At 38.7% G+C, this 25,405-nt stretch overlaps 1 long non-coding RNA gene across 1 annotated transcript; it reads left to right on the forward strand.

Moving 5' to 3' along the window:
* The first annotated feature begins 39 nt into the window (after positions 1-39).
* Positions 40-16,317, forward strand: LOC140709814 (uncharacterized). Its single transcript, XR_012090524.1, has 2 exons — positions 40-455; positions 5,342-16,317. It is a non-coding gene; the product is annotated as an uncharacterized lncRNA (long non-coding RNA).
* The last annotated feature ends 9,088 nt before the right edge of the window (positions 16,318-25,405 follow it).

A 25,405-nucleotide genomic window follows, 5' to 3' on the forward strand; every position in this document is an offset into this window, starting at 1 on the left:
GCGCGGTGGGAGGCGCTGAGAGCTCGCTGCGCACGCGCCGGTCGGCCTGCCGCACCCACGCGGCTCAGCTCGCGAAGTTGCAGACAGCCCGGCGAACCGCTCAATGCGCTTCTTCTGCCCGCCGCAGAGACAGGGAAAGAGAACTCCGCAGGGGCTCCGTTGGCTTCTCGACGAGTGACAAAGATGCTTTCCCAGATAGAAGACCGGAGCCCTGCTCCTTTGCGATCCGCCGAGGGCTGCAGAGAGCATCCTCATCCATTTGGTCACCCCTGTCCAGGAAGAGCCCGGCCATCCCTTTCCAGACTCGATCCTTCAGAGGTGAATTTTCTTCGGTGGATTCCGATTTGCTCCGTCTGACCAGCCTAGGCAATCCAACATCGCGTGGCACCAGTGCCCCTGGGCACACTTGCTTCACACCGGCGCCGGCTCCGCCTCGCCAGCAAGCGCATTCCCAGGTAAACATTTTAAATACCTTAGAATCCTTCTGCCTAGAGTCTCTAATCAAGAAGTTTACCCACTTTTTCTGTAAAGAGCCAGAAAGCAAATACTCTAGAATTTGGGCCTGGAACTGTCTCTGTAGCATATTCGTCTTTGTTTTGACAATGTAAAAACCACTCTGAGCTGCTGGCCTTACAAAAATAGAATCATGAGGACTGTGATGATTAAAGCCTAATCACTAATTCACCCAGCACAGAAGCTAGAGCGCCAGTGAGTCCTCCACCGCTTCCTAGGCCCGACCATAGTTTTGCAGTTAGGATCCAGGTTTTATGAGGACTGGGACCCACCCAGGTTTAGTTCAGTCTCTTGAATCCCTCCCAGCACCTGCACCTCAGCTCCTCCCCCTAGGCCGGTGGCCCGTGGTGAGTTCCTGGCAGTCTCCTAGGCCACCAGGAAACACTCTGACCAACTGCCACGCCCTCCTTTGCTCCAAAATGACAGGCTCTTTTCATCTGGGATCAAAAGCTGAAGTCCCCACATTTGAACTAAATGAGTTTAGTGTAAAAGTAATGCAAGATTATCTCAGACAATTGTATTTAGTATTTTTTTCTGGTGATAAATGTAATATATGTCTACCATGGTCATTTGGAAAATTCTGAGACATATATAGGAGAAAAGAAATTCTCCATAACCCTAACCCACAAAAAATAACTTTTGAAATGCTCGTGTATTTTTAAATTCTTTTTTAATGCATATTTTAGGACAACTTACTGAACAAATGGATTTTTAGAAATACTTTTAATAAAACTTGTGTTGTAGTACAGCATACAGGAAAGCGTACAAATGACAAATACGTTTCAGTAAACTTTCAAAGATTAACACAAACATGTCCGGGCAACCACTACCCAGCTCAAGAAATTAACTAATAGTAGCATTCTTCATCCCCCTGTTAGTTTTGTCTATTCTGACATTTCACATGAAATGAATTACTTGGTAAATATTTTATAGTACCTGGTTTATTTCACTTTATATTATATTTGAATTCATCCATGTAATTGCATGTAACAAGTCTTTTTTAAAATTTTATTCTAGGCTGTATGAAATTCAGTTATATGAGTATACACAATTTATTCTTTTTACTGTTATTTTTTCTTAATTACAGATGTATTGAGATATAATTCACATGCCATACAGTTCATCCACTTAAAGTATGCAATTCAATGTGTACAATTCAATGCTTTCAGCGTATTCACAGATATATGCAACCATCACCACAGTCAGTTTTAGAAAATTTCCATCACCTGGAAACTTCATACCCTTTAGCAATTACTCCCACAACCCCAATTCCCTATCCTTTCTAGCCCCAAGCAACCACTAATTTTTCTGCTCTATAGATTTGCCTATTCTGGACATCTCACAAAAATTGCATCGTATGATATGTGGTCTTTTGTGACTGGTCCCTTATGCTGATACTGGACATTCAAGTTCTTTCCAGGTTTGGAGCTATTATAGATAATACTTCCATGAACATTATTCTGTGAATCGGTTCACATAGATACACATTTCTATTGGGATACATATCAAAGGTTTGCTCATAACCAGCTATAATTACAGTGCCAAGCAGTTTTTTAAATTTATAGACCTGCCAGCATTATATGATGAGAGTTCTCATTGTTCCACGTCCTCTCCAACATTTGGGGTTTATATAGTATTAATTTACATTTCTCGGATGACTAAAGATAAAAAGCATCTTTCATGTAATTATTGGCCACTCAGATATCCTCCTTAGTAAAGTGGCTTTTAGGCATTCACCCATTTTTCTATTGCTAATCTTCTTCTACTTGATGTGTATATTCTAGATAAGTGCTGCAAACAAACATCTTTTCCTAATTAAAGGCTTGCATTTTAACTCTCTCATTTTTAGATTTTGATAAAGGTAAATCTTTAATTTTTATTGAGGTCTAATTTATCACTTTTTGTTCATGGTTAGTGCTTTTGCTAACCTGTAAGAAATCATTGCCTACCCCAAAGTGACAAGGGCATTCTCTTACGTTACCATCTGGAACCTTAACTTTTTTCTTGGAACACTTAGATGTGCTAACTACCTAAAATTAATTTTGGCATATGGTGTCAAGTGAGGACTATTTTGTTTTTTTCATGTAGCTATCCAACTGACCTAAGTTTTTCTTGGAAAAGGAAGTCCTTTCCCCACTGCTCTGCAACATCATCTTTGTCATAAATCAATAGAAATAGACCTCCAGATGTTGGAATCAGTAGAAAAGGAATTTCAAATATATTTATGGCTATTTTAAATTATTAAAGATTCTTACTAAGGGTAGATATGATAAATGAAGACAGGGAATTTCAAGATAAATACAACTAATAGAAGAAGAACAAAATGGAACCCCTAGAACTGAAAAATATAATAACTGAAATTATTTGATGGGATTATCAGTAGATTGGACACACAGTAAGGAGAATCAGGAAACTTAAAGATAGGTCAATAGCGGGCCAGGCACAGTGGCTCATGCCTGTAATCCCAGCGCTTTAGGAAGCCGAGGTGGACAAATCATTTGAGGTCAGAGGTCAGAAGTTTTGAGACCAGCCTCTACTAAAGAGGTGAAACCCCGTCTCTACTAAAAATACAAAAATTAGTTGAATGTGGTGGTGCACACCTGTAATCCCATCTACTTGGGAGGCTGAGGCAGGAAAATCGCTTGAACTGGGGAGATGGAGGCTGCAGTGAGCTGATATTGCGCCATTGCACGCCAGCCTGGGCGACAGAGTGAGACTCCATCTCAAAAAAAAAAAACAAAAAAAAACAATAGAAATCATCCAAATTTAAAGTGCACTGAGAATAAAAAAGTTTATAATAAACAGAACATGGTGACTCATGAAATAATATAAAGACATCTAACTTACATGAAATTGGACTTTCAGAAGTCAAGGAGAGAAACCATCAGGCAGAAAAATACTTGAAAAAGTATTAGCAAAGGTTCCCCAAATTTGATCAAATATATGTATCCAGAATGTTTACTTGTTTAAATGAAAAGTTGATCCCAGTAACCTATTTTGTCATTAATGGAGTTTAGAGGTTAGCATAAAAGGTTATATAGTGTTACATCTCCATGAATGAGCAGCAGGGCATTTTAAAGTCACATCGAATGTGGAAAAAATACTTGCCAGGTGGAAGGGTCCTAAGCATGGCTATTCTTTTAACATAAATGTTGCCTGCCCACTAACATTACCACCACCGCAATCATAGTAACGCCGAAATTCCTCACAGTTTTTCAAAATATCCTGTTGGTGCATAGTACGGACTTGCATCCACTGAGAACCCTTCCCTCCTGTGATCTGCCTCCCTGTCCCATACCCTTCTAACCTCATCTTCTAATGCTCTGTGTATCAAACCTCCCTGGCCTCCTTCCAGATCAGGGCTTTGGGGATTGCTTTTCCCTCTTCCAGAATGCTCCTGCCCCCAAATATTTATATAACTGACTCTTCTGCAGGTCTTTGTTCTAATGTCATTTTTCTCAGTGAGACCTACCAATGAAACGAACCAAAACAAAAAACTTACACATTCTCTCAGCATCTGGATTGGTTTGCGGGGCTGCCATGGCAAAGCACCACAGACCCAGTGGCTTAACCCTCAGAAAATTATTTTCTTAGCTCTGGAGACTAGACGTCCAAGAACAAGATGGCAGCAGGTTTGATTTCTCCTGTGGCCTCTCTCCTTGACTGGCCATTGGCCACCTTCTCTCTCTGTCCTCTCATGGTTTGTTCTCTGTGAGTGAGTGCCCTGGTGTCTCTCTGCATGCCCAAATGTCTTTTATAAAGACATTTAGATTAGATTAGGACCCATCCAAAGGGCCTCATTTTAACTTAATTGCCTCCTTAAAAACCTTATCTACGAATATAGTTACCTTATGAGGTACTAGGGGTTAGGCCTTCAACATATGAATTTTGGGGGTATATAATTCAGGCCATACACCATCTCTTGTTTATTTTCATCTGCATACCCCCCACCTTTTTTTTTTTAGATGGAGCATCGCTCTGTCACCCAGACTGGAGTGCAGTGATGCGATCTCAGCTCACTGCAACCTCCACCCTCCCGGGTTCAAGAAATTCTCCTGCCTCAGCCTCCTGAGTAGCTAGGATTACAGGCATGCACCATCATGCCTGGCTGTAGCCTTTATTTTAAATTCAATGTATTGTAATGATTTACTTGGTTTATTGTCTTAACTTTCTGTTCCACTGGAATACAAGTTTAATTAAGAGAGAGATTTTAATCAATTTTGTTCTCTGAAGTGTCTTCAGAACCAAATGAGTAAAAAATTATCATTGTTAACGTTTTCACTTAGTGCTAGCATATGGACAACCTCAATTTATTTCTAATAACTCTTGGTATCTTTCAGAGGATTCCTTCATGAATGAAGAAAGCCCTGATAGTGTTCCAGTAATTTATGTTTTTTATCTTAACAAAAAGAGTTACAGCACTAAAAGATCCAGCTTTTTTGTTTTACTTTTTTAAAAAATTTTTTATATTGTTAATAAAGACAGGGTCTCACTATGTTGCTCAGGCTGGTCTCGAACTCCTGGACTCAAGTGATCCACCCTCCACAGCCTCCCAAAGTGCTGAGATTACAGGGGTGAGCTACCACACCCAGCCAAGATCCAGTTTTTTTACCAAGGAAAATAAGAAATTTAATATGCTTGTTTCCAAAGCAACAAATCTTTGCATGATTAAGTAGACTGAGGGCTCTTCCATATTAGATGAAAATATCTAGTCAAATTGCTGATGACTCCCTCAGACAGAAAAAAAAAATGCTTAGAGTCATCCTCACAAAGATATTTATTTGCCTGTTTAATTGTAACCTAATTACGACAACTTTTTTTTCTTTAGGTGGTCAGGCTCAGGATGGACCATGAGCTTTCAAAAAGGAAAAAGGTGGAAATCCTCAACTATGCTGCCATCTAAATAAGTGTTTCTTTGTAGCATGCACAGAGTCAAGGAAAATTCCATCCCTGCATTATGTAATGTACCAACAACGCACTTACCCACTGTTTTAATCTAGGTTATTCTTGAAAGCAGAGCCTGAGACAAAGGTAGACACATTCTATTTATGAGTCTAACACCCAGGAGCAGGAATGAGAGGCAGGGGAGTGAACATGGGAAAAGGGAAAGTAAGTCCAAGCAAGACCAGATACTGCTGTTATCAAGTGGTCCACCCCTATTAATGGCTACATAATGCAGAACTTTCTTAGGATTCTTCTTAAACTTTATCTCAGAACTGTCTGCCTTAGGGAGAAGTATTTCTCCATCAGCAGTCACCTCCTGTTTGTTGAGGGCTGCTCCTTTGGGGCATTAACTCACCGCCCCCACCACCCCATCCCTCTAGGCTGCAAAGAGCTGAGTGCCCACATGGTACCTCAGCATCGCACATTGCTACATCAGAGAGGTCTTAAGACAGGAAACTAGAGTCTTGGTGCATGCTCGAAGTGAGACAGTGTCAGCACAGAGCAGTGTAATATCTTCCATAACTGTTCAACAGAGCCATGACTGGACTCAGAGGTTGAAAAGATATGGGACCGTACACAAGAAGCATCTTGTAAGCCTACGTAACATACTATTAGACTCATCGAAATCTGTTTCATTCCTTCTTTACAATCAAAACTTCAGTGTCCAGAATAAGGTTGGCAGAAGGGTTAAATAGGAAAGTTAAATGCATTAGAAGGTGTATATTTATAAGTTTTAACCTTGAGTCATGTTCAAGGAGAAAGTGACATTGGAACTCGGAAAATTAAAAAATGATTCTACTTGAAAAATTTGACCATTGCATAGAGATATTAGCTATTGTCTAATCTTTTGTAATCTCAGAAACAATCGTGAATTGTTTGGTGAAAAATGAAAAAATTAAATTAACCATTTCTTATGTCTCCGTGAGCTTTATAGACCAATGTCACTAACTTTTCCTAAGATAATTGTTTCCTACTGTCAAATAGCTCTAGTGATATACATCTTACAATCAATGAAAGGAAAACTGATAGAAACATAGGAAGAAAAATACTGGGATAATTTTCATCATATAAAGTGTTAGCATTAACATTGGTTAGAATAGAGGAGAAACTGCGTGACTTGACTGGACATTCCTGTATGTTGTATGAAGCCCTATCTTAACAGAAATAGTGATATCATCATCATCCTCTCTTATTTGGTCTTGAATTGCCACCAATAGGATAAAACCTTTGAATTATTTAACTCAATATATGTTAAGTTTCTACTATGTGCTATGTATTGGTACTATAAATATGAATAAGACATAAAATATTACATTCAAAAACATCAGAATACATATTCTTTTAAGGTGTACCCTAAAACATTTACCACGTGTTCTGGGGTGCATGTTAGGCTGTATCACAAATCAAGTCTTAAGAAATTTCAAAAGATTGAAATCGTATAGAGTATAAATTAAACCAGAAATCAAATACCTAAAGGTAACAAAAAATATCCTAAATGCATTCATTTAAGGAACATACATCTCATGACCCAGGGGTCACAAAATAAATCACAGCAAAATTGCGAAAATATTTTGAAATTAATTTTAATGAAAATACAGCGTATTAAAGCTGTAAGTACTTATGTTAGAAATTTTACAGAAAGGTTGGCTCTCAGTGTTTCCAGAAGCCAGGGAAAAAGTTTAGACAACTTGATCGCTGAGGAAGGGAAACAAAGTGAGGCCTCTGATCACCCTGCCTTTCCGAGGCGAGCACTCTGGATCCCGTCGTAGGAGACCAGAGTCTTGCTGAGTTGAGGAGAGGAAGATTGGAGTTGAGACTGAGATAGTTTGAATTTTTAGGACAAAGTATCAACAAGGAAGAAGGTAGACAAAAAAATCCAGAAATCTACGTAGAGGCTCCATTGTGTACCTAGCGGAACACTACGCCTAATGAGTCTCAAAATTAGCGTGTGATTGGGAAATATCTAATTTCCATCCAACCACAGTGGAGAGTCCTGACTGAAAATCAGGCATTCACTAAAGATCCCAGAAAGGTTATGTGTTACATGAGTAGGGCTAAAGTATCCTGACTAAAAACTGTACTACATTTGGTCCCCACCCACACAAAAAAAAAAAAAAAAAAAAAAAAAAGCCTCAATAGTATAAAGCTGAACTGTAAATAACTAAACTACCTGCTAGAACAAAGTCCAAATTTATTAGTTCCAGTCCTCCAAAATAACACATGGAAAGACAGGATTCAATTTACAAGACATTTATTTGCGTGGGAAAAATGGCTAAGGGTTTAAATAGAGAGGAAGTCAGAGAGACAGAGTCCTCAGAATACATAAAATTTCTGGCCTCCATGGAGGTGTGATGGTTAATTTTATGGGTGTCAACTTCACTGGGCCACCGGATGCCTCATATCTGATCGAACATTATTTCTGGTTGTGTTCATGAAGCATTTTCTGGAAGAAATTCACATTTGAATTGATGGACTGAATAAAGCAGATTGCAGTCCCCAGTGTGGATGGGCTTGATCCAGTCTTCTAAGGACCCAAATAAAATAGGTGGAGGAAGGTTGAATTTTCTGCCTGACTGTGACACTGGGACACCCATCTTCTCCTGCCCTTGACCTGGGACTGACACCTCAATGCTCCTGGTTCTCAGACCTTCGGACAGCAGATTGGGGGCCTTCTCAGCTTCCATTATTGTGTGAGCCAATTCCTTATAATAAATAAGGATTTATTTATTGATAAGTCCTTATAGATTGATTATAAATCCTTATAGATTGACTGATAGATCCATAGGACTTATTGATTCTGTTTCTCTGGAGAACCCTGACTAATACAGAAGGAGAGAGGGAAGAAAGGATGGTTGAGCAGCAAAAAGCTTAGACTGTAGCACAGTTCTGATAAAGTTTGTGGTCAGATGAAGAACACTCAAACCAAAGTTGCCCATTGGAGGAGCCCCCTACCTCACAGGAATAGGCCTGCATTATTAGTATACCTTCCTCATTCATTCATTGTTGTTCTTATGGAAACAACTCATGGGAAATGTAGCCTTGGCATGACTGTATCAATGGATACGGAGAGGAGTAGCGGGGACACCCCCCAGTCAATTATGTTCCACAGCAAAAGATCTCAGTGGTGCATTTCCATGCTGGCTCAGTCCACCCCTTGGGCTGCACAGCTCTATTCAGGCCTAGCTGCCAGGAAGAGTATTAGGTGTCATTGTCAACTCAGGCTGTGTGCCCAGTAAACCTGGAAGTGTCTGGATATTCTTGCTTGCCAGCATATAGTCATAAATCTATTTGGGGAAGAGCTTGCCATTTCATCAAAGTATATACCTGTATATCAGGGTTCTTCCTCCTAGTGACCTGTGACCTAGTAACCCAGCCACTTGGGTTCTTCCATCTGTGGGTTCCTTACGTGAAAAGTGCTTCAGGTCTGGGAACTGAGAAAGGCATGTGTCACTGGAGTGCGGTTCCATTCGTGCCTTATTTGGTTATAGGCGTTAAGCAGCATTCTTGTTATGTGCCCATCTATTTTGCCTGTAGGGGTGTTACTTTCAATTAATTATCTCCTAAACACCCTGTGAATCAAACCCCCTTAACTACCCCTCCGATTTCACCAGTTGTTATAGTAATTATGGCCTCTTGACTTTTGGTAATTAAGCACTAGTCCTCCAGGGCCCTCTATCATTTGAGGGCCCATCACCCCTGAATCATTAACAATCCCAGCTCTCTGACCACCTCATTTACCATCAGCCCTGGTCTAAAGAGTAAAGCCACTACTGCACTTAGTGATACTGGTAACCTCTCACAGGCTCATTCTTGACGGCCTTAGTGAATTGTCACTATTTTATGACATGTTCATCACAGTATATCCATCACATATTCATTCACCTGACCCCTATGAAGGTGTGATGGTTAATTTCATCACAGTACATACATGCCATTGTATAGCAGATCCTTAACTAATACAACACCACCAAAGTTTTCAGGCAGAACTGATAGACCCTGTTGAAGGGCAGGCAAGCCCAGAGCAAACCGTCTATATGCAGTTCTTTTAACAGCCTGCAAGGCACTGTAAGATTAGGGAGACATTTATCAAATTACGTTCAGTGGAAAACTAGTTCCATAGGATATGAACTGATGTCAGGAGAAAAATTAAATTAGAAAGTTCCTTCAGTGCCAGATTCTCAAAGCCATTTGTATGTGAATGTTTAGTGCAACTCTCCAAAAGAGATGATTTGCTGTGTTCCATGTGGCAGTAGTATGATGTGCAACCCAGATCCCCCTTCAAAGAACGGCTTGCACCCCACTTGCTGGGTGTAATGTTAGCAGGCAGCCTGCAGCTGACAGCCCTCTTCAGGAATTGGCATAGCTGTAGAGAACCACTTCACCTAAGGTCACACTTTTTTGTGGAGTGGCCCATAGCCAAGGATTGATCAGTGTGGAGATACAAAGTTGTTCTCTTGCCCATCTCAGGACATCTCTGAGGGCCATTTTAACTCCAGAGCTCCCTGTTGGGTTGGCCAAGGCTGTCATTGGACCTGCATTATAACTCATCTCCCTCCACACAATTCCACTTCTCTCTCTCTCTCTCTTTTAACAAACGTTTGGCAAAAGGCACTTCTTAATATCCTACAATTAAAGTATATCTCAGAATCTGCATCCTGGAGAATGCTGTCTGAGACACCCCACTTTCTAGTTTTCTTTGCCCATCAAAGCTCAGCCCCCACCTTTTTTTTATTTTATTTATTTATTTATTTGTTTATTTATTTATTGATGGGGTCTTCTTCTGTTGCCTGGAAGGGAGTGCAGTGGCGTGATCTCGGCCCACTGCAGCCTCTGCTTCCCAGGCTCAAGCAATTATCCTGCCTCAGCCTCCCAAATAGCTGGGATTACAGGTACCTGCCATCACGCCCATCTAACTTTTTGTATTTTTAGTACAGATGGGGTTTCACCATGTTAGTGAGGCTAGTCTCAAATTCCTGACCTCAAGTGATCCGCCCACCTTGGCCTCCCAAAGTGCTGGGATTACAGGTGTGAGCCACTTATGCCTGGCCTAAAGCCCTTTTTCATAGAGTACCTAACAAGCGTAGGGCTTAAGAAATACATTCTGGATGCTGGTAAGTGCAAGTGTGAGAACTAAGTACCTGTGTGGAAAGTAAGGGGAGGGGTATGCAAGACTTAAATCTCAGCTTATTAATTCCTTTGAGATTTGAAACTAGCTTAATTTTGATATGTAACTCTAATGCTTAAAGTACTACAGGATCTACTATCTATGGAGGTGCTATGGAGAGGCTCTAAATATTATATGACCTGTGCAAATAAATTTTCTTTTTCTGTAACAGGGTTTAAAACTTTAAGATAATCCATGGTTGTCAGGTAAAATGCACTCATGTCTATCTGACAGATACAAGTATTTTGCATTCTAGCTGCTTTTAGATATTTAACAGGAGAGGAAAAGAGGAAATATGATTAAAGCCTTTGAAAGTCCATTTCCAAGAAATAAAAACTGCAGTAGGAATTCGACAAAACTGAAAAATCTTCAGGACTGGAAGAACTATCCAGAAAAGCCCAGTGGATTATAATAACTTATTAAAATATGTGTTTGGCAACCCACTGACTAATACCACTTTAAGATATGAATGCATTACCAAAAAAAAATGGAGTTTTTACAAGTCTTTGAAATAATCATATTTGTATTTTGACACTAATTTGAAATAAGAAGCTGGCTTGAAATACTAAACCTAAGTGATCAGAGACAATGAGCTATCAGACTACATGATCAGCATAGAGCAATTTCCAAATAAGATGAGATGCATGCAGCCTCTACAAATTTGGCTTGGGGAGGAGTTTACTTCGCTTGCTTGAATAAGCCACTGTCTATGGCTCACAAGGGTCCCGTTCTTAATGAGGTGGTGCATAGCAGCAACACACTGTGAATCCAAATAGCAGATGGCAACACTGTTGAGTAGGCTGGCAGTCTGATGTCTAGCCACCAACTGGCAGCAATCATTATTAAACTGATTCATGTGCCCAGGGAAAATCTTCATAACAGTCTTAGCAAATGTGAGCAGCAAGAAGCAAATGATTTGCTATTCCTATCTGCTACGAGTACTACCTATATTTCTTAAAATATTATTCCCCAGTGCAACCTACTCAAAGAAATGGCATGATATGTGCACTGGAGGCCCTATTCCTTTCTTATAGATGCATGTATACCTTTAAACACGATAGCTGTGATTTCTCTATTTGGTGAATAGCTTTTCCTTGATGGAATAGCTTCATAGCATCCACCCTATGGATTTGTTGCACATATTCAATGGTAGGCAAGCACTCATAGATTCTGTAAATAAATAGCTGAACATATTCTATCTCACATAATGAAGCAATGGCCTACATTGGTCCATCTACATGAGACAGGTAACTCATCCGAGTGTGAAAAGTTTGTTATACTCACACTTGGTTAGGAAAGCAGTCTAAGAAAGGCTCTAGCTTCAGAAAACTTATGTAAGGTTATTTCTACAAGAAAATCTTAAAGGTATCCATTTAAAAGTTCTGTCTTTATGCTGGGTGCAGTGGCTCATGCCTGTAATCTCAGCACTTTGGGAGGCTGAGGCAGGCAGATCACAAGGTTAGCAGTTTGAGACTAGCCCGGCCAACATGGTGAAACCCCATCTCTACTAAAAATACAAAAAATTAGCCGGACGTGGTGGCACGCACCTGTAATCTCTGCTATACAGGAGGCCTAGGCAGGAGAATAGCTTGAACCTAGGAGGCAGAGGTTGCAGTGAGCAGAGATGACACCATTGTACTCCAGCCTGGGCAACGGAGCAAGACACTGTCTCAAAATAAATAAATAAATAAATAAATAAATAAATAAATAATAAATATTCTGTCTTTACAAACCAAAATGCTAAACAAATAGCATTTTTTTCAAATGTTGAACGTATGTGGTGTTTGTAACCAATAAAGCCAATTTCCACAACTTTATATATTAATAAAGAAGCCTTGAGGTAATTTTTTTTTTTGAAAAACAAAACCCTGCTTATTCACTTACACAATACTTACAGTTAAATTAAAAAACAAAAATCCTAGCCATTCTCTAAATCTTCATTACATTTTTAAAAATTAAGATACTAGAATTCTTTTACATGCTCATAATAACATGAGGAAAGCACTACAGTTAAATGTCATGTTACAATCACACATTTTATTTAATATTCCATTTATGGTAATTTTTTAATAGAAGCAAAATTTCCAATCTTTTTTAAGAAGTAATAAAATCACTCTGAATGGATTCTTTTTGGTTTTTTCAATTTGATAAATCAATCCAGGCTGAAATATCATTTATAACTTCTAGAGTGAGTGCCCCTGCCCTTGCGTCAAATATGAGAGTGATTATCATCCAAAGTTAGATACCCCAGCCCTGGCAGTGAAGCTCGAAAGCAAGCTTGCACGCCGTCTCTCAAGTCTCTCAGCATTCCCCCAAACAAGAAATCAAATGCCAGAGCTTATACACTTAATACTTGAGACCAAAAAAAAAAAAAAAACTCCAAAGAAGAGATTTATTCAAATGTGCTTGTCTCCCAGTTACTTTGTAAGAAATAAATCCATATCAGAAGAAAAGATGTCCATGTCTTGTTCTGCATGAGAAATAAGTGCCATGCACTAAAAGAAGCCTAAAAATGGTGGCACGAGTTTCTTAAAATGGCTGAAATCTCTCAAAATACTGAACATCTCATCAGACCATCAAGAGTTACGTTTTTATCACACATTATAAAACTCTAGGTATCCCAGTCTGGGCAATATGGAAAACCTCGTCTCTACAAAAAATGAAAAAAATCCAGGTGTAGTGGCACGTGCCTATAGTCCCAGCTACTTGGTAGGCTGAGGTGGGAGGATTGTTTGAGCCCGAGAGGCAGAGGTTAAAGTGAGTCTTGATTTTGCCACTACACTTCAGCCTGGATGATACAACGAGACTCTGTCTCAAAAAAAAAATTCTAGATATTTGAAAAATAAGATAGGGTGATGAATGTTTATCACTGGATATTAGGGTGTACTCAATGGTAAGTATAAAGGCAAACCAGCAATGGATAGGCTAGTTCAAAAGATGTATTATATTTCCAGATATTATGATAACAGTGATAAAGACTTGATGGTGAATAGGTACTTGGATAGCAGTACTGCAGAGGGTCAATTTGAGTAAGTCACCTGCACTACCCAAAGATGAATATTCTTTTTGAGAACAAAAGAATTCTAGTGATCATGAGGTAAGGATGCTGGAAATTCATTCCTGAAAATTTATATGTACCAAGTAGTTGTTTTCTGTTCTCCCATTCTTCACTAAAACTGTCCTTATCAAGAACACCACTGATGTCCATCTTGTACAAATCAGTTTCATTCTCAGACTCTCACTTACTCTAATTCTCAGAGGCATTTAATGCGATTGATCACTACTATCATCTGGAAACACTTTCTTGGCTTGGTTACTAGAACAACAGTACATGCCTGGTTTTCCTTCTTCCTTACTGGAAGTTCATTGTCCATCTCCTATTTAGCTCCTTATCAAAATCCTGACCTTTGACATTTGAGTGTTCTTAAATACACTGTGTAGATTCTGATATCTGAATGAACTAGATACTCTGCTATGTACACTCTAATGAGGACAGGGACTATGTGTGTCTGGTTCACTGCACAGTGTCTAATACATGGTGGACATTCAAATATTTGTTGGAGGAATGAACGAATACTAGAACAACATACACAGTTTGAATAGATGAGTGTAAGTATAATGAGGATGATCTGGATATTAAATAGTCCCTAACATTATTTCATTGAGGTAGGTTTTAAATATTAGAATCCTCACCTTTTTAGAGCATGAAATTGAGATGTAGACAGGTCAAGTAACTTGCCCAAGAACACACAACTACAAAGTGTCAGAGCTGGGACGTCTCCTGCTGTGCTAATCCAAGGTCATGCTCTTGACTCAGTGCTATACTTATTGATAAATACAAGAGAAAAATGAGGACTAGGAACCCGAGTCCAGCTTACGTTTCTCCTGGTCCTCTGCTACAACTGAGGTTGATGTTTCTGATGGTAGCAGGACTACAAATACTAGTTGTTTTTTGTTTTTGTTTTGTTTTGTTTTACATTCAGAAAGAACAGGATTGTGTTCTCATCTGTAAAATAGAAATGAAAATGCTACCAATCTACCTTCTTTTGATGGTAATTTAAGGCTAAAATAAGATAATCAATATGCCACATATAAGTCACAATACCAAAATCATGGGGGATCTTCATGTATTAGTTATTACTACTGGGAGGTACTAAAAGAAGATCTGAAGTGGAGAGAAAAAATTTCCTTACTGATTAGAGAAGCAGGAAGAAGGCAGTCAAGAAGGAGCTAGAACATTCCTTACTGACCTAACTCAGGAAAATCAAAAGAAAGGCAATATTCCGTGGTTCCCCTGTAACAGATAACGAGCACCCATTACACAATTAAAGAATTAAAAGTTCATTGACTTAGCCATACTACATCTTCTTTTAAAACAAAAATCATAAAGACAAAAATCTGCTGATGCTGTGAAATAAAACTGGTGATTCTGCAGTCAATTTGTTTTGTACCTGTGTGGTTTTACCTTCCACTGACCCACCGAGACATTACAATTAGTGTATCCTAGGGATGATTGGAGATAAAGTAGGCAGAGGAAATTAGGTTAATGAGGAAGCATAGAGAAAGGCAATCCTGGGACCTCCTGTTCTTCAGAATATACAGGTCTTTAAACTGTAATCAGGTAGCACAGTTAGGAATATTCTCAAAATTCACTTTCACCACTGGATTCCAGCTTGTAATATTCAATTGCTATAGAAAATGATGATCAGAATGGACTTAAATTCTGAAACTTCACTTAGAAATTTTATTCAGGGGATCTTCTTCCTTTGTTGGCAATATAGCCATCACATCTCCATGAGGGAGAGATACCCAGGTTTCTCAGTCACACTTCTCCACTGTGAGTGTCACACAAGACATGTCACTCAGTTAACAAAAATATTTCCTAAATGAAAGGATGCAGATGGCTGACTGGGTTGAGCTTTGGAGTCACTCAGATCAATATTTAAATCTCAGTTCAGGTACTTAGCAAATAAAAGACAGCCCCAGCCTCAATATGCTCATTATTTAGATGGATGAGTCCTCACAAGGTAGTTTTAAAGATCCCATGATCATTTACTTAAAGTAATTAGATTGCTGGCACAGTCAGTTTTCAATAAAGCATGGCCGCTATTATCAAAGTTGCTAATCATTGAAATGGCAATACCAAAATTGGCTGTAATTTCATTTTCACTGGTTTTTGATTGTTTGTAAAAAGAGAGATCTATATTTGTGTTTAGAGATAACCTATTCTAGAGATTTAGGAACCTATCCAACAACCACTTTGTCTTTTGCGCTGCTATAGCAGAATGACTGAGACTGGGTAATTTATAATGCACAGAAATGTATTGGCTCACAATCCTGGAGGATGAGAAGTCCAAGGTCGAGATGCCAGCATTTGGCAAGGACTTTCTTGCTGCATCCACAAGTGTGGAAGAAGAGGGTGCAAGAAGGGGCTGAACTTGCCCTTTTATGATGGTACTGATCCCGCCCATGATCCGAGAACCCTCGTGACCTAACCCTTACAGGTCAACGGTACTTACATTTTAACATGAGTTTTCAAATCATAAAACACCTCCAAGGTGGTTTTTAACTTTAATTATTAATAATGGGTCCAAGGAACAATTGCTAAGCATTTACTATGTGCTAAGATGAATGAGTGATTCATGCTTTTCTTCATTTCAAAATCTCCCCATTGCTTTAGTCTCTGGAGATCAGCCCTCGTGGTGCGTATACTTGAGTGATGGGTAGCAAGGCCATGTGAAGTTGAAGAGACATGAACAAGAAATGTGACGTGGTTCATGATGACTGAAGGGAAAAAGAGCTGCTAATAAATTTGCAGTCAGATCATGGAAGGCTTTAAACGATGAGGTAAAATATTTGGACTTCATTCAAACCTTTTGGAGAGAAATGTCAAAAACATTAACCCCATATTGAAAACAAAGCTAGAAGTTAAAAACAAAGCTAGAAGTCTTGTAGATAACAAACTGACTCAAGGAACACACATATTGTTAAGACTGGAAGAATGACATTTTACGTTCTTTCTAGCAGTGTTTGAAATATATTAGAAGGAAGGAAATCTGGAACTAGGGACACAAAAGGTAGGAAGCTATTTCAATAGGTCAAGAGTGAGGTAATAAGAGGCTAAACCAAGGCAGAAAAAAGACACGTGAGACATGCTGGGTGGTGCTCCACAACTCTTCATAACCTCGGGCTAACTCCTTTCAAGCCAGGGAATTTGGTTAAATAAAAAAATGGAAATCCACATTTGTCTCAACATTTGTACTTTCAGAGGTATAAATGTTTCCGTTTTAAAATTATATATGAAACAAATAACAAGTGAATCTGGCATACTGTCGTGCTAGCCAAAAATGTGTGTGAGCAGTTTCGTAAACTGTGCCTTCTTTTCCATTCTAGCATTATTCTGTCTGTCTTTCTCCATGTTGCCCTTGTCTTTCTCAAGGATTTTCAGTTAACTCCTACCTTAAAATTTAGATCAACTGGCAGGTATGAAACCCCTGTCATAGCTGCAACCAGCAAGACATATTCTTCTGACTTCGAATCTGGCCCATTTTTGTGTGATGACACATTCCTAAAGAGAATAATATTATATCTGTGAGGAAAAAGTCCTATGTGTGACTTTTCATTATAAAAATATCCACTGAGTACGTAACATTACTCAAGAAAACAAGAAAGTGTACAGAACAAGGAAACAACTAAAAGGGCAGCAAGACAAGACGAATGTTTCCTAGTCAAAACATGAGAATATATTTTGTTATCTGCGAAATGTGGAAAGGTTATCCCGAGAGATATCTAAGGTTAAAAAATACTATGAGAGATACACTCACACACAATTATAGATAAATATACTAATAGAGATATATAAATACCAAATTCATCATATTCACACTTCCCCAGTGGCTGCTCATATGTATCCCAACCAACTCCACTCTATTCATTGGGTTATGAAAATCAGAGACCTGGGAAGCACACTTAACTTGTCTCTTCCCTTAATCTCCCATACCTAATTACTAAAAATCTTCTAGTTATATTCTACTAACTAAATTTCCCTTGCCCTTACCTAATTCCTTTGCCCTTACCTAATTTGTATAGGATAAAGTACAAACTCTTTAGTATGGCATAAAGGTCCATTAGATACAGCCACATTACAACCTTATCTCCTATCCTTCCCCCGTTATATACACATGTACTTGCTGTTCCCTCTGCCTGGAATGATTCCAAGAAGGAGCAAGGATCATTTCCTCTGAGAACCCTACAATGCTCCCTGCAGCCCAAGCCTACTTTCTTAAAGCACTTACTACGTATCCTCAATATTTTGTATAACTTACCTGCCTCTACCATTAGACTTAATGAAATTCTTGAAGTTAGAGATGCTGCTGCATCTATCACAATGCGAATCATCTGAAGCACGCACAAACACACACCATTTATTATCACTACTAACATGACTTTGCGATTCAACTACCGTCATTAGCATCTCTACGATTTCAAGAGACTTCTGCCTAGGAAGATTACCTTACAAGTGATAATACAGTATTGTTCATCCCTGGACCTTCTCTGAAATCCATCAATTCTTCACTAGAAAATATTAATCCGCAGTTTACAACCTGAGATTCTTTACATAATGAATGTAGATGAAATAAATGCATTTAAATGTATTACAATTATAGTAATGTAATAGGGAATGGAGGAGACTTACTAATGAATAAAATGTACAAATTAAAGTACATTTTACTCTCTTTCTCTATAGTGTCTGACAATTATTCCCACTACTCAAAGCAAAGAGAATACCAAGACAATGAGAAGGAGAAAATCTTCACAATTTTCTGAGCTCTGTAAAGAAATGCTTTTCAGGTAAATCTTTGATCAAAACAAAGGCATGGTCAAAAATGTCCTTAAACAGTCAATTCCTACACAGTGCTTGAGTCTATGCAACTATCAGGGACGTGAAAATTGATTGATGGTGATTTTTAATATACCAAAAATTTTTAGAACAAAAAATAATCACACATATGCCGATCTGCTTAAAATACAACACGTTAGTATTTACTGGGCTTTCATTCATCTCACCTCCTTTTCTTCTTTTCCTCAATTCATTTTACATAATCTCTCACCCTTTGCTTACTTCTAATAATCTTTCTCTCTGCCCTGCTGCAAGCGTGAACTATCATCAGAAAAATTGCCTATGCTAATATCCAGAATCTACAAGGACTTAAACAAATTTACAAGAAAAAATCAAACAACCCCATCAAAAAGTGGGCTAAGGAAATGAACAGACACTTCTCAAAAGAAGACATTTATACAGCCAACAGACACATGAAAAAATGCTCATCATCACCGGCCATCAGAGAAATGCAAATCAAAACCACAATGAGATATCATCTCACACCAGTTAGAATGGTGATCATTAAGAGGTCAGGAAACAACAGGTGCTGGAGAGGATGTGGAGAAATAGGAACATTTTTACACTGTTGGTGGGACTGTAAACTAATTCAACCATTGTGGAAGACAGTGTGGCAACTCCTCAAGGATCTAGAACTAGAAATACCATTTGACCTAGCCATCCCATTACTAGGTATATACCCAAAGGATTATAAATCATGCTGCTATAAAGACACATGGACATGTATGTTTATCGTGGCACTATTCACCATAGCAAAGACTTGGAACCAACCCAAATATCCATCAATGATAGACTGGATTAAGAGAATGTGGCACATATACACCATGGAATACCATGCAGCCATAAAAAAGGATAAGCTCATGTCCTTTGTAGGGACATGGATGTAGCTGGAAATCATCATTCTGAGCAAACTATTGCAAGGACAGAAAACCAAACACCGCATGTTCTCACTCATAGGTGGGAATTGAACAATAAGAACACTTGGACACAGGGTGGGGAACATCACACACCGGGGCCTGTTGTGGGGTGGGGGGAAGTGGGGAGTGATAGCATTAGGAGATATACCTAATGTAAAGGACGATTTAATGGGTGCAGGACACCAAGATGGCGCATGTATACATATGTAACAAACCTGCACCTTTTGCACATGTACCCTAGAACTTAAAGTATAATAATAATAATTTTAAAAAGAAAGAAAGAAAAATAGCCTATGAATTCAGCTTTCCCATTGGTTAGTCTCTATAACCTTTTTGCTTTAACTGAAACTTGGCAGTGCCCTGAGAACACAACTTACCCTTGATCTTTCTCATACTCTATCTTGGTTGATTCCAGTGCTAGAGAGAAAAAATGCACAAGATGAGCTTGGAATATCTTGTCATACACATAATAAAGAAGATAGTGAAGACACCCAAGGACATATTAGAAGGAGCCAGGAGCTAACTTAGAGAGGCTTTCAGTGGTCAAAGATAGGAACATTTTAGCATCATTAAGAATAACACTACAATGGCCAGGCATGGTGGCTCATTCCTATAATCCCAGCATTTTAGGAGGCTGAGACAAGAGGATTACTGGAGCCTAGGAATTTGAGACTAGCCTGAGCAACATGGTGAAACCTCATCTTTATAAAAAATAAAAAAACTAGCTGGGCATGGTGGTGCACACCTATAGTCCCAGCTACTCAGGAGGCTGAGGTAGGAGGACTGCTTGAGTCCAGGAGGTTGAGTCCACAGTGAGATGTGACTGTGACACTGCACTCTGGCCTGGGTGATGGAGCAAGACCCTGTTTCAAAAATAAATAAATAAAAAGAATCATACCTACAACAGATTAAAGCACAACAAATATGTTTAAGTATGTGAGTTCCTAACTATACTAAAAATTACTGGGGGATGGTAGGGAATCATCTTATTATTTTGAAAACATGATTTTGAAACAATCGTGTATTTACATGAACTGTAACACTGTTCTATTAAATAGGAGATGAAGGAAAATTTCTGTTTGTAAAAATGTTCTAAGGGATTTCCAATCTCAGCCATGCATGATAAAGTAGCTGGTATTGAACTAACCCTTCTGCCAAAAGCAACTATAAAAGCTGGTTGACATATACAAATCAACTGTTTGAAGGCATTGGCAAACAAACAGTACAAGCCGGACTTTCTCAGTCCCTGAAAGAAGGAAAGCACATATGGTGAGGTCTATATTCATGCTATGACTTTTTTTCTGAGAGCATTTTTCAAATCATGACGAAGGGGAATATAGCTCAAACCAAAAGTGACAGTCTTACGGGACTGAGGGGAGAGAGGTCTGAGTTCAGAGCGGCCAATATGGCTTGGAATTGAGTCTCAAAATTTCAAATAATAAATAAATTGAGAGAAGGATACAAAAATCTTCATTCAAATTCCTCAAGTCATGTTAGCAATGCTAGCACAAATAGTGACAGGTGGGCAAATGGAGTTAAATTGTTGAGCGTTCTTATATTTGACAGTAACTGGTGAAATTACTAATTTAAGACTGCAATAAGATATAGATGAATATATTACAATTATATGGAAAGCACTAAAAGAATTTTCTGAAATGTGTAACTAAAAAACTGATAGAGGGAATGTGGAAGAATAAATGACACTGATTAATCCAAAATAATTCAAGAAAGGAAAAGTAAAATATCAAGGACAGATAGGGCATATAGAAAACAAATAGCAAGTTGGTAGACTTAAATCCAACTATATTAGTAGTTATATGAGATATAAATGGACCAAAGGCTTCAATTAAAAGACAGAGACTGTCATACTAAATTACAAAAACAAAACAAAACAAAACAAAAAAACGAACAATCACCAGCCTGGGCAACATAGCAAAACTTCGTCTCTACAAAAAATATATTAAAATTAGCTGGACATGGCGGCATGCACCTGTAGTCCCAGCTTCTTGGTGGGGCTGAGGTGTGAGAATCATTTGCACCCAGGAGGTCAAGGCTGCAGTGAGCTGTGTTCACACCACTGTACTCCAACCTGGGTGACAAAGTGAGACCCTCCCTGTCTCAAAAAAAAAAAAAAAAAAATCCACTATATGCTGTTTACAAGAGACATGCTTTAAATACAAGGGCACAGAAAATTTGAAAGTAAAAACATATACCATGGAATAGTATGGAAAATATATATACCATGCAGAAACTAAACAGGAGGAAGCTAGTATAATTTTATTAATACCAAGTAAAGCAGACTTTAAGATAAGTATATTAGTCCAATCTCAGCCTGCTATAAAGAACTGCCCAAGACTGGGTAAGAATAAATGAAAGAGGTTTAATTGACTCACAGTTCTGCATGGCTGAGGAGGTCTCAGGAAACTTACAATCATGGCAGAAGGGGAAGTAAACATGTCCTTTTTCACATGGTGACTGGAGACAGAAGCAGGGAAAATCCCCTTATAAAACTATCAGATCTCATAAGACCTCACTTGTTATCATGAGTACAGCATGGGAGAACTGCCCCCATGATCTAATCACCTCCCACAAGTTCCCTCCCCCAACACATGGGGATTATAATTCAGATTACATTTCAAGATGAGATTTTGGGTGGGTGCACAGTCAAATCATATCAATAAGTGTTACTGGAAATAGTCAAAATGATAAATAGGAAAATAAAACATTCCTAAATTTGTATCACCTAATACAGTATATAAAGATGAGTGACAAATCCACAATCATACTTGGAAATGTTACAATCACTGACAGAACAAGCAGACAGAAAATTCAAAAAATCAGTAAGAATATAGAAAATTTGAACAATATAATCAACCATCTTAACCTAATTGACATATAGACAACACTATAGCCAACAACTGCAAAGTGCACATTTTTTCCAAGTGCACTTAGACATTTACCAAAATAAACCAAAGCAAATCTAAACAAATTGCAAAGAATTGAGTATGTTCTCTGACCAGAGTGGGATTAGACTAAAGGATGGGGACATAAAGATACTAGAAAAATTCCTAAATGTTTGGAAATTAGCAATATACTTTTAAATAATCTATTAAAAAGAGGGGGGAAAATGCAATGGAAGTCACAAAAACAGTGCCAGTTCTTACAAATCACTTTTACAAGTTGATATGCTTTTGAATTATCCATTTCATAAAACAGATTTTGGAAAGCTTCAGAGGAAGCTTACGGTCTTACTCTATTTCTCTAACCTTTTTTTTTTTCCAATTATAATTCCAGCAATTACTAGACTTATGTTTTTAAAGAACTGTGAAGGGTCTGATATTTTTTCTACTTGCTACCTAAGAAGTTAGCCTATCACAATTTTAAGGATGCTAGAAGAAGGCTCAAGACTCCTGGGTCAGAGCTAAAGAAATTTATTTCTTACAACACAGCAAGCAGCATGAGCTTCAAGTTTTTCATTGGTTTCCATGTCTTCCAAATCTCATGGAAGTGATATGGTGTATCTCAGATGGATGCAGCTCACTAGGGTGACCACCTCCCCCGTTTACCTAAGACCAAAGGGTTTCCTAATATTCCAGATTTACTGTACTGTAAGCAGGAAAGTCTCAGGCAAACTCTGACAAGTTGGTCAACCTGTACACACAAGACTTATATAAAAGCTGAGATTCCCTGAGCTTAGGAGATAGCAAACTTTTAAAGGGACTGCCAGTAACTTGCCCATCCTTTGCACTGGAAAGAGACATTATCTTTATTATCGTAAATAGCAAGCAAATCTGTCCTTTGCCTTGGAGGGAGACATTATCTTTATCTTCGAAAACTGTTTCCATGCAAACACACTTGAAAAGACATTTCAGAATAAAAGCTGTCAATGTATCTGCTCTGAAGATGTACAGAAATGCAAAAGATCTGTGGAAAATTGTTTCCCAACAATATTTTCATAAAATTACAGTACAATTATAGCACACTCATCTCTGTACTAATCTGTATCCTGACTTAGAAGATGAAAATCCTATACTCTTCTAAATTGTCACCAAGTTTCCTTTCTTAATAATCCAATATAAAATGTTTGCTCATTATTTTTAATAGGAAGTTTGTGAAAGGCACCTAAGTATGCTGAAAGAGGTCATCTATCTCTCAAGAATAAGTTGCTATTTTGTCTCAGCAGCGAAGATTTAACAAAGAAAAAGATATTTTCTACTGTCACAATCATCCAAGGACGTGCTTACTAAATCCTTCCCTTGGCATCTAGCAAAAGAGGTCAGGGTCTGTGAATAAGGCAAGGGAATTTAGGAGTAGGAGGAGTAAAACAGAAAACAAAACCAAAATAAACAAAAAAACCCCATGTTCCTTTTGGTAAATGAAGCATATACTAGGAGATCAAACTAATCTGGACTTTATGGAAATGTGTGCAGTCAATTTCCTTGGAATTCATCAGCCTGTAGGTCCTAGTCACTCATATTGACTGTAATAATACAAATTTCAGTGTTCTTTTTCCCCACCCAGGAGAATTTCTAGGAATTCCTAGGGGAGGTTTCGCAAGCACTCATCAAGTCTGTTCTTATCATTCGCCATCTTTTACCACTGGGCAAACACTGCATACCGTGAAGTCTCTGGGATGCTGAGGTCTTCCACCACAGCTAAGGCCTGGGTCCCACAAAATACAAAGCCTCATCACATCGTGTTACTGCATTAACTTTCTACTGCTGCGTGGAAAACTACCACAAACATAGTGACTTAAAGTAACACAAATTATCTCACACTTCTGTAGCTCAGAATTCTGGCATAGCTCAACTGAGTTCTCTGCTTAGGGTCTCTCAAGGCTGACATGAGATATTCACTTGGCTGGACTTTTTAAGATGGAGGCCCTAGGAAGGAAATCTGCTTCCAAACTCATTCAAGTTGTTGGCCAAATATGGACATAGGTCCACGTTTCTCTGCTGGCTATAGCCAGGAGCCACTCTCAGTTCTTTAAGACCACCTGCATTCTGTGGCACAACCTGCTCTCCCGAGTCTTCAAGCCAGCAACAGCGCATCAACTCCCCTCCCCGTCATGTTTTGAATCTCTGACTTCCTCTTCTGATCCTACAGAAAACGCTCTGCCTTAAAAGGAGTCATCAGATTAGATCAGGCCCACCTGGATTGTCACCATACTTTAAGGTCAATTAATTTACTTGGGACTTTAATTACATCTGCAAAATCCCTTCAAAGAAGTACTTGGATTTGTATTTGAATGAATAAGCAGAGGTCAGAAATCTTGGGCACTGGTCCGTCTTTAGAATCCTGCCTCCCAGTTACTGTGTGAAGAGTCTCTTTCATCTGTGCTTCCCACTATTTTAGAGAGGTCTGGTAAAGCATTGTTTGTGCACTTATATGTAAGAATTTTTCGAAGATCAGATCTTTGGAGATTTACATATAGACCCATTGCTCTCCACAGTATTTCAACCAAAACATAATGGGGTCTTTGCTACAAGTCAAATGAAAGTGCAAAGGTTGATGCTACATACAGAATTGCACAACCACAAAGATAACTAACGCTTTATCACAGATTAGGACAAATACTTTCTCGGAAATATCAGTCCTTCAGGAAAATTCTTTTGGGGAGATGGCCTTACCAGCACACCAGGCATGCCCAGACCTGTCTGAATTCCAGTTAAGTCTACAGCCTGTTCTCTTACTCCATTTACATACTATTGATAAGGAATCTCCAAGCTTCCTGTCTCAGAGAACATTGAGCACTCTGAGCTGCTTCTCTCCGAGGAACACAGAGAGCATGTTTCTTGCTCGGCAGCTAAATGTCTGACTTGTCATTTGAGACAAATGGGGATTTATGCTTCCCTCGGTTATGTGCTTCCTCAAAGGACAAGCCTCAGAGTTTTTGTGCTTGGAAAGAGCAAGGGTAAAGTACCAATTAACCAAACACATTGCCAGAAAGGACAGGTAGAGAACTAT

The sequence above is a fragment of the Chlorocebus sabaeus genome, chromosome 22, assembly GCF_047675955.1.
Source record: "Chlorocebus sabaeus isolate Y175 chromosome 22, mChlSab1.0.hap1, whole genome shotgun sequence".
Classification (NCBI taxonomy): Eukaryota; Metazoa; Chordata; class Mammalia; order Primates; family Cercopithecidae; genus Chlorocebus; species Chlorocebus sabaeus.